General features: G+C 42.4%; 1 protein-coding gene across 2 annotated transcripts in view; it reads right to left on the bottom strand.

Moving 5' to 3' along the window:
• Positions 1-15247, bottom strand: part of LOC125755032 (uncharacterized) — a 99139-nt gene that overhangs the window by 82772 nt on the left and 1120 nt on the right. The gene's annotated exons all lie outside the window — the stretch shown is intronic.

Raw genomic sequence — 15247 nt, 5'->3', positions numbered from 1 at the left:
TTTTTTTTTTTTTTTGATCTTTTTTTTTTTTGATCACTTGTTCCTATTGGATTAGCTACCATCCTCCTTATGGGAAAAATCCCAAATTGACATTGGCAGAATCCACCGTGCACCTCCCATCAAGATTCAGATACATCCCTAAAAAGCTTACCCCCCTCCCCAAATTAATACCCTATAAATAAGCCCTTCAAGACATCAAGCCCATAATAAAAGATTACAAAGCTCAGGGCCTCATTATCCCCTGCACTAGTCCCTGTAATACCACCCTTTTACCCGTGAGAGAATCCAATGTCTAAGGGTGGAAGTTTGTCCAGGACCTCTGAGCAATAAATAACCCTGTTATTCCTGTTATTCTTGATGCCCTTTTGTTCCTAACTCCCATATGCTCTTGACATCCATTTGCACCGAAAGCAGATTTTTCACTATAATTAATCTGCACAGTGCATTTTTTGTGTTCTAGTTGATCCAGATAGCCAATAACTTTTTGCTTTCACTTGGGAAGAATGGAAATAGACCTGGATTTTGCAGAGTCATTACTTTTCACACACCTTAAAAACTGGTTTGGATGACAGAAAGTCTTCTGCAGGCTCTATTTTGTTACAATACACAGATGATTTGCTTCTCTGCTCCCCTTCTCAAACCTCTTCACTGAAAGACAGGGGTTTACCTGTTAAAACTCTTGGCCTTTTTTTTTTTTTTTAAGATTTTATTTATTTATTCGTGAGAGACAGAGGCAGAGACACAGGCAGAGGGAGAAGCAGGCTCCATGCAGGGAGCCTGATGTGGGACTCGATCCCCGGTCTCCAGGATCACACCCTGAGCTGAAGACAGCGCTAAACCGCTGAGCCACCCAGGCTGCCCAAAACTCTTGGCCTTAAAGGGAATTAAGGTCTCCAAAGAAAATTTGCAGTTGTCTTAAACTCAGGCTCCATACTTAGAGCATCTAATCTTGTAACAAGGACCACATTTGGATCCAGGTGAAACCTCAGCAACTGCTTAATGCTGACAGATTGCCTTTTGACTCTGTGACAATTTACAGGAAACTACTCTACCCAATGCAGATTTTTCATGATTGACTGATGGTTCTTATTTAAGGGATGGAAATGGCAAATCTTGTGCTGGGTATGCTACTGCTACTCCCTTTGAAGTCATTGAGGTAGCACCTTTATCTTTGGCTATTTCAGCCTAACAAGTTGAGTTATACATCCTTAACCAAGGGTAAACCCACAAACATTTATATCAATACTTGGTATGCCTTTGGGGCAGTTCATGACTTTGGAATGTTATGGAAACAACAAAGTTTCCTTATCTCCAATGTGGATAAAATTAAAAATGGCTCCTAAGTCCAAAATTTATTAGATGTCATAATTTTGCTGACTGTTCTGGCTATCATTAAGGTTCCTAGGCATTCCAGACCCCACTCCCTGGAGATCAAGTGAAACCAGTAACCAAACCTCTGTCATAGTCCAAAGGGATGTTCTCCCAAATGATAATTTGGAAAAACTGACAACAAAAGATACCCAACAATTGGCCCCACAGAGGGAAAAACAATATTGGAAATCTAATCATTGTTGGTTTAATAAAAAGGGAAATCTGGTTTGGACCAAATAAGGATCTAGCCCTACCAGAAATTCTAATATTGCCACTACTTAATGCTCTACATGCATTAAACCATTGGTCTACTGACAAAATGATAGTATTTATAAATCAATATTGGTGGGAAAATATTTATAAAGCCACATAAAGTGCCTACCTCACTTGTCCCACCCATCTAAAGAATAATCCAAATAATCCTATTCCTACAAATGTATATCCCACAGCTTTTCCATCTCATTGATATAAATATGTTAAGTCATATTTTGTATGTTTTCTCTCTGGACCAAAGTTTTCTCTGGTAAACATGCCACTGTTTCTTTTGTTGCTAAGCCTCTGTTAGAAAAGATTATCCCTGCCTGAGGAACCCCTCATGAACTTCATAGTGATTGGAGACTCCCTCTTACCAGTCAGGTGCTTCCACAAGTCTGTGGTACTTGGCCTGTTTTACTTTTTTTTATTGTGCGTACCATCTTCAATCTTAAGGGTTAATGGAGCACACTAAGAGCACTATTAAGATTTAGTTGGCAAAATTTGTAAATACTTCCAAATATCTTGGCCTAAAGCATTGCCACTTCTAAATCTCAGACCCACCTTTGGCAACTTACAGACTTTCTCCCTTTGAGATAATCACAAAATGTCCAGTGCACTTGGCCCCTGCCTCATTTGACCAATAATTGATAAGAGAAGATATACTTCAATATTGTAAAGGCCTAATTACTTTTATTAGAACTAACCATGCTTTGGTAGAGCAATCCTTTCACAGTGCACTCCCAGGAGAAGACCCTAAGCATCACACCTTACAACCTAGAGATTTCAAAAGATACCTCCTGAGAGTCTGTCTTCAACCTCACTGGAAAGGCCTTTATCAGGAACAGCTAACCAACCTTATGCCACCATGGTTCAGAAAGTAGACTCTTGGATTCATGTGACATGTCTAAAGAAAGCACCAAACCCTAACTGGACCTGCACACCATCTGATGACCTAAAAGTAAAGATTTCCTGGAATTAAAGCAGATGACATCTGATGGGACAGCCTTTCCAAGATGTCCAGACTAGGCCTGGACCTTTTTCTCATTGTTGCTGCTTCTGTTACTTTCATGGCAAGATAATGCCCTTATCTGCATTTTCAAATTCATACAAAAGGGGATCCCTGGGTGGCACAGCGGTTTGGCGCCTGCCTTTGGCCTAGGGCGCGATCTTGGAGACCCAGGATCGAATCCCACGTCGGGCTCCCGGTGCATGGAGCCTGCTTCTCCCTCTGCCTGTGTCTCTGCCTCTCTCTCTCTCTCTCTCTCTCTCTGTGACTATCATAAAAAAAAAAAAAAATTCATACAAAAGGAGGAACCTCTTATGGACCTTTGGAAACACCCTCATCATGATACTGTGACAAATTAATTTTTCACTTGCTTTTTCTGAATGGTTAGAAAGTTCAGAATTCACAAGTCTTTTCTCATCTGAACTATTAATTGATTCTGGATTCTTACACAAAGTCATGGCTTCTGAATTTACAACTTTACAGGCTATATTATTGATAACATATTTGGTTCCAAACAGTTCTTTTGAGATATCACTGTTTCAAAACACTTTTGCAATTTTGCTGTTTTGCAAAAAACTCATCAGCAACTCATATTGCTTCATGGTTATACCTGTATTGTATCATCCCAAATGCATTCAGTTGATTCTTTTAGTGTACCTTTGCAGTATTCACTATTTTGCTTTCATAGTTGCTTTAAGCAGAGACTTCCAGGAGGCATACATGACTACACATTTGCCATTATGAAAGAATCTTTCTTCCCTAAATCATAATTATAAGTATATATATATACTTATAATTATATACTTATAATTATGATTATATATATATATATATCTATAAGTATATACAACATTTCAGTTGGCTGCTTTCAGACCTAGAGACCTGATTTAGAACCATCATACAATTTGGAATTTTCCTGTTACTTCTTCTGTTTTATATAATATTTTATTTTATATTTTGTCAGCTGTCAAAAATTCTTTTTTTTTTTTTTTTTTTAATTTTTATTTATTCATGATAGGCACACAGTGAGAGAGAGAGGCAGAGACACAGGCAGAGGGAGAAGCAGGCTCCATGCACCGGGAGCCCGACGTGGGATTCGATCCCGGATCTCCAGGATCACGCCCTGGGCCAAAGGCAGGCGCCAAACCGCTGCGCCACCCAGGGATCCCTGTCAAAAATTCTTTAAATGATTATACCCAATATGGTGATGCTGGCTCAGTGCTTTGAGATGATCTCCAACATTTAGTCTTTTTTTTTTTTTAAGATTGTATTTATTTATTCATGAGACACACAGAGAGGCAGAGAAATAGGCAGAGGGAGAAGCAGGTTCCCTGCAGGGAGCCTGAGTTGAGACTCCATCCCAGGACCCCAGGATCACAACCTGAGCCAAAGGCAGACACTCAACCATTGAGCCACCCAGGGGCTCCAACACTTACAATCTTAATAAAATATGGACCATAGAAGGGAAGTGTCTGAGAGGTCTCCCTACTCACCTTCCTTGTTACTCAAGTGTGGCCTTACATGGTTTTCAACTGTTACACATTTTTCCTCTGACGTGGGACATGGCAACCAGGAAAGGTCCTTCCTAGCATGTAAGGACAAAACCACTAAATATGGAGAACCTGCCTCTTTTTTTATTTTTTTATTTTAAAGATTTTATTTATTTATTAATAGAGATGCAGAGAGAGAGAGAGAGAGAGAGAGAGAGGCAGAGACACAGGCAGAGTGAGAAGCAGGCTCCATGCAGGGAGCCCGACGGGGGACTCGATCCTGGGTCCCCAGGATCAGGCGCTGGGCTGAAGGCAGCCTAAACCACTGAGCCACCCAGGCTGCCCAGTGATGCTTTCAAAGAAAGATCTTGCTCAAAAGAGGAAATATGAAAATAAATAATAGGAAATATATTTAGAATGAAGTCGAGAGGCCAGCAAGGGAAGCTGTCACACACTAGCACTCCTTATCAACTGCAGACACAATAGGAAGAGAGAGGGATCTTGTAAGTGGATATTACTTTACTCCATCCCAGCAGAAGGAAGAAAGTTTTTCTTCCTCCCCCAGCAACAGCCCAGCCAATGAGTGACTGTCTCAAGTCAGCCACTGGCTTTTCAATGAAAAGCCACTATACTTCGATATGCCAGTTTACTCTAATGGACTTTTTGCTTATAAATTTTCTGCTATTCCTGAATTTTTTTTTTTTTTTTTGCTGGTAAAATAACTGGCAGTTTTGTTTTTTTAAGGTTAACACCCTGAGTGATAGGGCTTCTACTTTGAGATTCACAGGAAGACTGGAGTAGTTTGTTACATTAATGACCCCAGTGACTCAGTCACTTCTTCCCCATATCCATGTGCTTATGAAGATGCCTGACTTTGGGTTGGCCATGGGATTGGCTTTGACCAAAGAGAGTAATACAGGCAGAGGCTTGGTATATGCTTCCTGGGTTTGCCCTCTTAGAACTCTGTTGCCATGGCCTTGTGGAGAAGCCCCCTGCTGTTGCTCCAAGGAACTACCAAGGGAGAAGGAAGCCTAGCTAATGCCACTGATTCCAGTCTTGAGATGACCCTCCAGCTGGATGAAGCCTCTAAAGGAGCATTGCCAAGCCACAGAATCATGAGAAATAAGAAATTGTTATTTTAGACTGGCAAGTTTTGGGGTGCTTCCATACCAAGAGCTACCCAAAATCTAAATCTAAATTAGGCTGAAATATAATCCTCACACAATCCTCATGTTAGGGCCAACTGTATTCTTGCTGATTGAAAACTACATGGGGGGATGCCTGGGTGGCTCAGTCAGTTCCGCGTCTGACTCTTGATTTTTGGCTCAGGTCCCAGGATCATGCCAAGTCCAGCTCTGGTCTCAGCAGGGAGTCCATTTGTGATTCTCTCCCTCTGCCTCTCTCCCTGCTTGTGTGCTTGTGCACATGTGCTCTCTCTCTATCTCTCTCAAATAAATAAATCTTGAGACACCTGGGTGGCTCATTCAGTTAAGTATCTGCCTTCTGCTCAGGTTATGATCTCAGGTTCTGGGACTGAGCCCCACATCGGGCTCCTTGCTCAGCAGGGAGTCTTGCTTCTCTCCCTCTACCCCTTCCTACTGCTCATGTTCTGTCTCTCTCTCTGTCTTAAATAAAGTCTTTTAAAATAAATAAATAAATAAATAAATAAATCTAAAAAAAAAAAAAAAAGAAAAATATATGGGCTCTTTTCAAAGCCCAGAATGAAATGGTAAAGTAATATAGTGACTTATGACATATTTAAATAAGATTTATTTTAAATTAAGGTTTATAAGCCTTTAATAATATTATGGTTTAACCATACAATATGGTAAAGCAGCATATTATGTAGTATAAACAAGTTAGTAAGAAAATATTTTTGAAGATGGACCTGAAATTTGGTGTAAGGCTAAGGATGCTTTCAAAATGTTGAGAGACCTGGAAGCCTGTCTAAAAGGAGTCCCCACAGGTTAAAATATTACTGTTTTTTGCCTCAAAAAGGAATTAGAAATTATACTTAATTAAAACGAGTTAAAACTGTAAAAAGCCATGAGTCCATAATAATACCCAAAAGAATAAGAATGTATTTTCAAAGTACTTATTACTTTATTGTGTAAATTTTATTCAGAGTTGAAAAAATATTGGAGTTTAACTATAGATCTCTCTCTTTAGGTGGGTTAAACATACAAAGGATAAAGAATCTTAATGGTATGAGAAAGACAAGACTCCCTTTCCGTGAAATATAAATAGGCTCATGAGACTTCCTGCTACCCCCTCAACACCCACCCACTTACCGGACATTCCTCTAGTAAATTGTTACCAAACATTAAGGAAGTGGGGCAAGGCATTCCTTTCATAGGCATGAGAGGTCCTCCCACCTGACCCTCGGGCTTTAGATTGTGAAACCATTTAAAATCCTGAAGCCAAGTGGATTTTACCTTTTAAACAGACTTTAACTTTAAATGATCTTTTATTTAAATATAGGGGCACCTGGGTGGCTCAGTGGTTGAGCATCTGCCTTTGGTTCAGGTCCTGATCCTGAGGTCCTGGGATTGAGTCCCACATCCGGCTCCCTGCAGGGAACGTGCTCCTCCCTCTGCCTATGTCTCTGCCTCTGTCTCTGTGTCTCTCATGAATGAATAAATAAAATCTTAAAAAAAAATTTTTTTTAAATAAATAAATTTAACTACTGGTTAGTGGTTTTACTAGCTGTTTTGAGGTTGGTTGCCTTTTGTGGCTCCCAAAGATCTGGATCAAGGCCAACAGTTCACATACCAAGCCTTTTTTTAACTTGCACCCAGAGGTGAAGGTTGGAAGAATTGTCACCCTAATCTCAAATAACCTATTCCTGTTGAGCCTATTTGCTCTGACCTTTTCCAGGGGATGAAATTAGGAAATAATTCATTAACCGTGCTTAAACAAAACAAAACCCCCCAAAAAAACTTTTTTTAATTTTTAGTTTTTTTCCAAAGTTATACATATATATGATTTAAAGAATTAAGTGGTTGTTGGGACGCCTGGGTGGCTCAGCGGTTGAGTGTCTGCCTTTGGCTCAGGGCGTGTTTCCGGGGGTCCTGGGATCAAGTCCCACATCAGGCTCCCTGCATGGAGCCTGCTCCTCCCTCTGCCTGTGTCTCTGCCTCTCATGAATGAATAAATAAAATCTTTAAAAAAATAAAGAGTTAAATGGTTCCAGCAAGTCTTCATGTCCCTCAAGGCAACTACTTTCACCTGAAGCTGATTCTTTGGTATTTGCCTCCACTTATCTAAATAACATGTTCATATTTCTACTTCTTTTCAGTTGCCTGTTATCTACTGACTTCCTAACATGGAAGGTAAGGATTTAGCCGCCTTTTGCATATTCCTCTGCACTTCCACCACACGTGCATTTTTAGGCTTTTAATTCTCCTGGTACAAATAATAATAATAATAATAATAATAATTCTCCTGGTACTGTTACAGCATAATTTGCTCATCTGGCCTGATCAAGAGGAGGTCATTTGATGTCATAGATGATGTGATGTTTTTTAGGATATCTAGGAGGTCCAGACCTCTTCAGGTTATTTTATGACATAGAATAGGAATGTTAACATAGCCCTGGGCCACACTGTAAATGTAGTTTTGTCCGTTTCAAGGGAATGCCAACTGTTTCAGATCCTTTCTTATGATTGGGATAGAAGAGAATGCGATAGAAAAGAACACATTCACTAAATCTGCGGTGTGCACCAAATACCTGAGGCTGTATTAATGTACTTTAGCCAATATACTACATCTCGCACAGCAGCTGCCATCAGATTTACTAAGTGGTTGAGCTGTCATCTTTAAGGGGCCATCTATTTTTTGCAGGGCCACAAGGTGAGTTAAATGGAGAGATGATGGGAATCTGCACCTTGTGTCCTTTAAATTTATAAGAGTGACACTAATTTCAGCCATCCCTCCCTGAGCTACAGTATTATTTTGACTTCCTGTGCCATGTTGGGTTGGGGAGGGGATGCTATTTCAAGGAACCCCACCTGGCTTCCTGCACTATGATGGCTTTTTACTTTACAGGCAAAGGTTCCAATGGATTTATACCAATTGCCAAATAGGTGAATCCCATTATACATTTGGGGACTGGGTGGGGCCATAGACCCAGTAGACCCACTTTGAGCTAGACCTTGTCATGACCCTATTTATTGACTGGTCTCTCTATGATCTTACTCTAACAGGGTCATGATGATGCTTCTGGTCTCTGGATATCAATGTCAATTCAGACCCTGTGTCTAACGGTCACTGAAATGTCTGGGTATTCCCATTTCCCCAAGGCACAATTACCCAGGTAAATGACCAACAATACTTTGGGGATGAACCAGGAAAATCATTATCATTTATATTTGAAATATAGTAGGGTCCTTCCTCCTAAGGACTTCTTCAGTCAGTGATTCCAGGGCTATAAACTAGCTCAGGTATGAAAATGGATTAAGGAATGGTGAATTTATTGAGTGAGGGATCGTAGCCTCCTGGTCATCTATCCTTGAGGTTTTTTTTCTGCTGATACAAACTAAATAGGGCCTTTGTTGGCTGCCTATTTATTTTTCCCCTAGGGTATCATGTTCTATAAACCATTTCCATAACTGTGTGGGTTAGGGCCACATTATAAGATATATAATTCCCTGGCTTGAGGTTAAGCACTGCCCCTTGGCCTTTATTGCTTTGGGGTCCTGTCATCTGCTTTGCTATCAGAGCCATGTTCTGGAGGCCTTTGCTACCTTCAGCCATGACTCGCAGAGGGCCACCACTGAACTTGATATTCCTCCCCTTTGCACCAGTGCATTTCTTATGGCCTTGATAAATGGTATGTCCTCTGGGCTGTCCTTCTGAATGGAATTAATCATAACCTTCTGGCTGTAGGTAGTACATCCACTCTAACACATCTACTTCCTTGAGCCTTTTTATCCTTTCTTGCCCTATCTGCCTGTCCTAGTACTTCTGGCATTTCATTTTTTTAAAAGATTTTATTTATTTGAGAGAGAGAATGAGTGGTGGGGAGAGGCAGAGGGAGAGAGAGAGAGAGAGAGAGAGAGAGAGAAGCAGACTCCCTGCTGAGCAGGAAACCTGATGCAGGTTTGCATCTTGGAGATCCATCTTGGAGATCATGACCTGAGCCCAAGGCAGGTGCTTAACTGACTGAGTCACCCAGGCGTCCACTTCTGGCATTTCAGTTTTACACAAAAGTAATTACTTTCCATGCTTCTAGAAGTCATCATAGTAGTGATTTGCACCAACTCCTTGGGCCCTTGCCAGAAAGTTATTTTGGGAGAGTGCTCTACCATAAGTAGAGCTTTCCCTATCCCATTGTATGGTCTGGCTTCCTTGATCAAGCCCTCTCTGAATCCAGTCCCACATATACTCCTCAAGTTCCTGGTGGTACATGTTGGCTAGGTCTTATATCTTCTTTGGGGAATAGTCTTTTACCTACCTTATTAGACACAGTACCTCCCAACTAGGTTATGCTAGGACTTAACTCTATTATAGGGCTCATGGCAAAAGGTTTGTGTGTGGGCCTGGGGGGGGCGGCGGGAGGTGTCTGCAGGGGGAGAAGAGAACATTCTGCTTTCCAGTTAGAAGCCTCTGCAAAGTCTTCTAGCATAGGAAAGTGATAGCTCTTAGTAAAGAACAGCCACACTGCAGGCATCTGAGGAGCCTAAGGAATGAAAATCTTCAGGAGCGCCATCCAGATGTCTCTTCCTTCATGTGTGGGAATGCTAGATTTTCTCAATCATGTCCTGACCTTGCCACAACAGACCTGCCATTTTTGGTTATTTAACTATCTTTGAACTACTCTAAAGTCTGATCTTTTTTTTTTTTTTTAAAGATTTTATTTATTTATTCGTGACACATACACACACACAGAGGCAAAGACACAGGCAGAGGGAGAAACAGGCTCCATGCAGGGAGCCTGATGTGGGACTCGATCCCAGGACTCCAGGATCACACCCTGGGCCAAAGGCAGGCGCTAAACCGCTGAGCCACCCAGGGATCCCCAAGTCTGATTCTTTTGCTTCTCAATCTCCACCTTTTCTCTGCTAACAAAAGCTTTTTTTGTGTGCAAAATAGAGGGCCTCTGGCTTTCTCTCCTTACTTGCAATTGCATAATGAACACCTACCCTAAGGTATTCATTCTTTTTTTGTAACCAATGGAACTTAGCAAAAGTCATCCAATTGTTATCCTTATCACTGTTATTTTTACTATATGTCTCAAATTCCTGATATGTCACACTTCTAGCATTCTCTTCCACCTGGTATATCACCCCAGTTGGACAACCACTTTGTGCCAGGCACTATCTGTGCTTCATCTACTACCAGTAGGTGGTCCATATCCGTCTCCCAAATTCTGTCTTATTGCCTTTCTCCAACCAAGAAAGATTTGAACAGACTACACAAAAACTCTGGAGTGAATATTGCAAATCACATGTCCCATGGTGGGCCATAATGGCAGAGCCTTTCTATTCCAGCCTTGTGCAATCACCCAATATCACTTGCCCTGGAAAGGACATACAGGGCAGGGCTTCTCTCTGCAGCTGAAACAGACCCTGATGGAGCTGACAACTGGAGGCACTCCATGCAGCTTGGGAACAAGTCCTTCCTTGAAGCGTGTTCTGGACAGCATCTCCATATTTAGTACTAGGGCAAACAGAGATACCAGGCACATTCTCTTTTGCAAAGAACCAAAAGATCTTTTTTTTTTTTTTTTTTTTAACTTTCTGATTCCCCAGCTGGGGAAATCTTTTAATCAGGAAAGTGGAAGCATAGTAGAGAATATTTGTCCAACATCATTGTATACTTCTTCTTCCTTGATATTATGATCCCCTATTGGGCATATAGGCACTGAGAATAAAGTTAGTTCTGGCCCATGGGTTGTAAGCAGGAATGGTGTATACGACTTCCAGGAAGTATCCCTTCAAGGGAGGAGACATGATCGTCTTTCCCCCCTTTTTTCTGCTTATTAGAATGTAGACATGATAGCAAGAACTTAATAGCCATCTGGACCATAAGGTAGAAGCCACATGTTGAGAATGAAGGTAATTAGGCCTCTGATGGTCATGGAATCACCACTAATCTAGACTGCCTACCTCTCCATTCATGTGATAAAGAAATAAATGTTCATCTTGGCTAAGGACACTTAAAAAATTACTGTTTCTCATAGATTAACCTATTCCTGTCTGATGCAGAATTTGATCCCTATAAACTCATACAGCATACAACATGCCTTAACATAAATGTGGTAGTGGCTTAGTGGAAGCATTTAGGCAGTGTGTGGTAGACTCAGATACTGCAACATGGAAACTTGGAGACATTTATTGTCCAGTGGCATGGTATTTGTGGCATAAAGGGAGATTATTGGAAACATTTATAAACTTTGTATTTGCCGGCTTTAAATTTTTGTCAGTTTCAGCAAAGTGCTTTGAGAGATTAGTTTAGGCCTGAGCTAGTCATTCTGTAAGTAGGGATAGAAAGGTATACAGCTTTGCTAAGAGGGGAACTCTGTCTACAATATGAATGGATTAAGAGTTCCATAATTAGAAAGGGCTGAAAAACCCAACTACTACTATAGTTTTAATCAAAGCATGCAGAAACTGCCTGTGAACAAAAGCCTTGGAAGGAAATATGCCTGCCATTCAGCCATACAAAGCTGACAAAAATGGATTAAGTATGCTGTCAACCTGGGGAGCCGGGGTGGCGCAGTCAGTTGAGCATTCAACTCTTGGTTTTGGCTCTGGTCGTGATCTCAGGGTGGTGAATGGAGACCTGCATCAGGCTCCCTGCTCAGTAGGGAGTCTGCTTTAAGATACTCTTCCTCTGCCCCTCCCCCATCTCAAATAAATAAACCTTTAAAAAATGTGCCAACCCATTAAATCCCATTGTTTTAGATGCCCCTGAGTTAGCTATCTTTTTTTTTTCAGATTTTATTTATGTATTCATGAGAGACACAGGAATATAGGCAGAGGGAGTGGGATTCGATCCCAGGACCCCAGGATCACACCCTGAGCTGAAGGCAGACACTCAACCACTGAGCCACTCAGGTGTCAAGTTAGCTATCATTAAAAGTGAGTTGGTTGAGCAGCACATGGAAGCCAGGAAATAAGTCTTTGGGCTTAAAACATATTTTAGCAAGAACTACAGCAGTAATTTCTCCCACATAGAAGTGAAGGAAAATAAAAGGATGACAGCCCTATTACATTTTTGCATATATTGCCAGATATACCAACCCTGATATGCATTCATGGGCTTCCACTGTTGCTATTGACAAGCACAGTTGTGGAAGTGTTTGGTATTTCTGGAGCAACATTAAGCAGAAGTGTCAATATCTAGCCACTACCACTTTTTTAAAAAATTTTTATTTATATATGATAGTCACAGAGAGAGAGAGAGAGAGAGAGAGAGAGAGAGGCAGAGACACAGGCAGAGGGAAAAGCAGGCTCCATGCACCGGGAACCTGATGTGGGATTCGATCCCGGGTCTCCAGGATCGCGTCCTGGGCCAAAGGCAGGCACCAAACTGCTGCGCCACCCAGGGATCCCTAGCCACTACTACTCTGACCCTAACATTCAGGACTGAAGATGTGTTGTACTAGAACAGATCACAGTGGGTATAGTGTGGTTCTGGAGTTGGCCATACAACACACGCAACTTTCTGATGTCTGTGGTTCCTAGGTATATGCAGGAGCAATATAGTTCTGGAGTCTTCATTTCCTGATCATAGAAGTCATTGTTCCCTTGGTGGCCTGGTTCTGTGAATACTTTGAGGGACTCATTCCTGAAAGCTTAATCTTAGAGTCTATTTAATCAAAACTCCCACATATTCAATACTCTTTGTGCTTATATCGGGGGAATGGATTCTATTGTCTCCAATTGAACCTTGACAGATACCATAAATTGTAGAGGAAGAATGGGGGCTGCAGACAATAGGATTGCACTAAGATAAGAGAACTAGAATTAGGAAAATTATAATAGGAAAACTAGAATTGGTTATCTGTCCTGGTAGAGTTTGAACGTAGGATTGATCCTGCTAGTACTAGAGAATGAGACGCTCCAGTGCATGATACACAATGGCAAACTAAGAGACTGACCAATAATTATATTTCTAGTTCTGTCTTTGTCTACTTTGATCGTCAACATTATACTGGCTTCAAAATGAGTTAGGGTGCTTTCTTTTTCTGCTCTCAAATAGGAATTATTAATCTCTTGAAAGCAGCTCAAACCCTAGCTTTGAGTTTATCTCACCAAGTGATAGCATTAATTTCTCTTTAGGCAGTTCAGAGTCGCCATGTGTATCATACTGTTCTCTATGAAAATTCAGTGATTGGGAGCTTTAAAGTCTTACTCTTAAAATGAGTTTTTGGAAAGGGTATTGATTCTAAATTAATCGGGATTTAGGATTCTTGGCTTGGCAAGGGAAGAGGTCATCAATGCCCTGCAGAGTTTTTAGGGTAAAGATTTCTACTCTAGGCAACTTCTTCCAGTCTTGTGGTTTTAAATACCATTTGGTGACTCCTAAATTTATATGCCCAGATCTAAATCCCCACCCCCCCAGCTCCAAACTTGCTATCTGTTGGCTCAACTTCTCTGTATGCAAATTAGGCATCTTAGTTTTAGTAAGAATATGGTCCATCACGACATACCCATTTTTCCCCATTTCAGCAAGGACCAACCATCCAGTTGTTTTGGGGAAAAAAGAATCCCTGTCATTTCTCTCTCTTTCTCTTTTTTATCTTTTATGCTTCAGAATACATCCAGAATCTAGCAGGTCTCAACATTTCCACTGCAGCCACCTTGTTCCAAGTCAAATAATTTATTCCGTGGGCATCTGGAATGGTCTCCTAACTAACCTTACTGCGTGCACGTTTGAAGGTCAACAGCCTATCCAACACGAGCAGCCACTTTACAAATTATGCAACTCCCCAGCTCAAAACCATCCAATGCCCTCCACCTCCTTACCCTGCTTAATCAGAGCCCTGCTGATCTCACTAATTTCATTTCCCAGAATCATTACATCTAGGCTCAATGTGCTCTAAGCACCCTAGCCTCCCTGCTTCTTTCCAGAACCCGGAGCATGTTATGCTTGAGGATTTTTTTTTTTTAATATTTTATTTGTTAGACACACACACACACACACACACACAGAGGCAGAGACACAGGCAGAGGGAGAAGCAGGCTCCATGCAGGGAGCCCGAGGCGGGACTCGATCCCAGGACCCCGAGGTCACGGCCTGAGCCAAAGGCAGATGCTCAACCGCTGAGCCACCCGGGCTGCCCCTGCTCGAGGACTTTAAACTTGCTGTTCCCTTTGCCTGAAACATCCTTCCCTGAGATTCCTGCAAGGCTCGCTATACTTGCATTCAGCTCTCCATTCAAGTGTCAACTCCAAGAGGTCTTTCCCGACTACTGCACCTAGAACGGCCCACGCCTTACCTCGTTCCTCTACCACTCAGTATTTCCTATCATTTTGGTTTACCGTTTGCCCCTCTCTAAAAGGTGAAGTTCCTACGGAGCAGGGAATGTATTTCCCTGGCGCCTTGAATACATGCATGCTTGGCACCAGAGCAGGAATCCTGCTGGATAGAATGCACCTGGACTGGACTTCTCCTGCCTAACTGCATCCCTGGCTCCGGGAGCTCGCCTCACTCAGGTAAGCACGCCAACCGAGGAAGCCAGCGGCAGGTAAGTGCTGCGCCGCGCCGCGGCTGAACCCTAGGTGAGGGCTCGCGCGGAGACCCTTCCCAGCTGCCCGCGGCCAGAAGTGGGCCTTAACACGCTCGGGTTCTCGTCCTTGTCTGGCCGGGGAGGGAACGAGGTAGGCGGGAGAAGACGAGGCGGGCACGGGCTGCGGAAGGTGCCCCGGCGCTATGGCGCGCGCGTGCGGACTCGCGGCTACGCACGGCAGCGCTCGGGGCCGCCCGCCGGCCGTGGGGCGCGGGGCCGGGGCGGCGACTCCCCACCGAGAGCCCGGGCGCCCGGCGCCCAGCAAGCCCGGCAGCCATTTTCCGCAACTAGTCTCCCTAGTAACCCCGCCCGAGCGTGGACGCAAAAAACAAAAAAACAAAAAAAAAAAAAAAAAAAAAGAGGGGGGCGGGGCTCGTTGTGAGGGCC

The sequence above is a fragment of the Canis lupus genome, chromosome 5, assembly GCF_003254725.2.
Source record: "Canis lupus dingo isolate Sandy chromosome 5, ASM325472v2, whole genome shotgun sequence".
Lineage (NCBI taxonomy): Eukaryota > Metazoa > Chordata > Mammalia > Carnivora > Canidae > Canis > Canis lupus.
The sequence above is the reverse complement of the archived record's forward strand: the minus strand, read 5'-3'. Positions and strand labels throughout refer to the sequence as shown.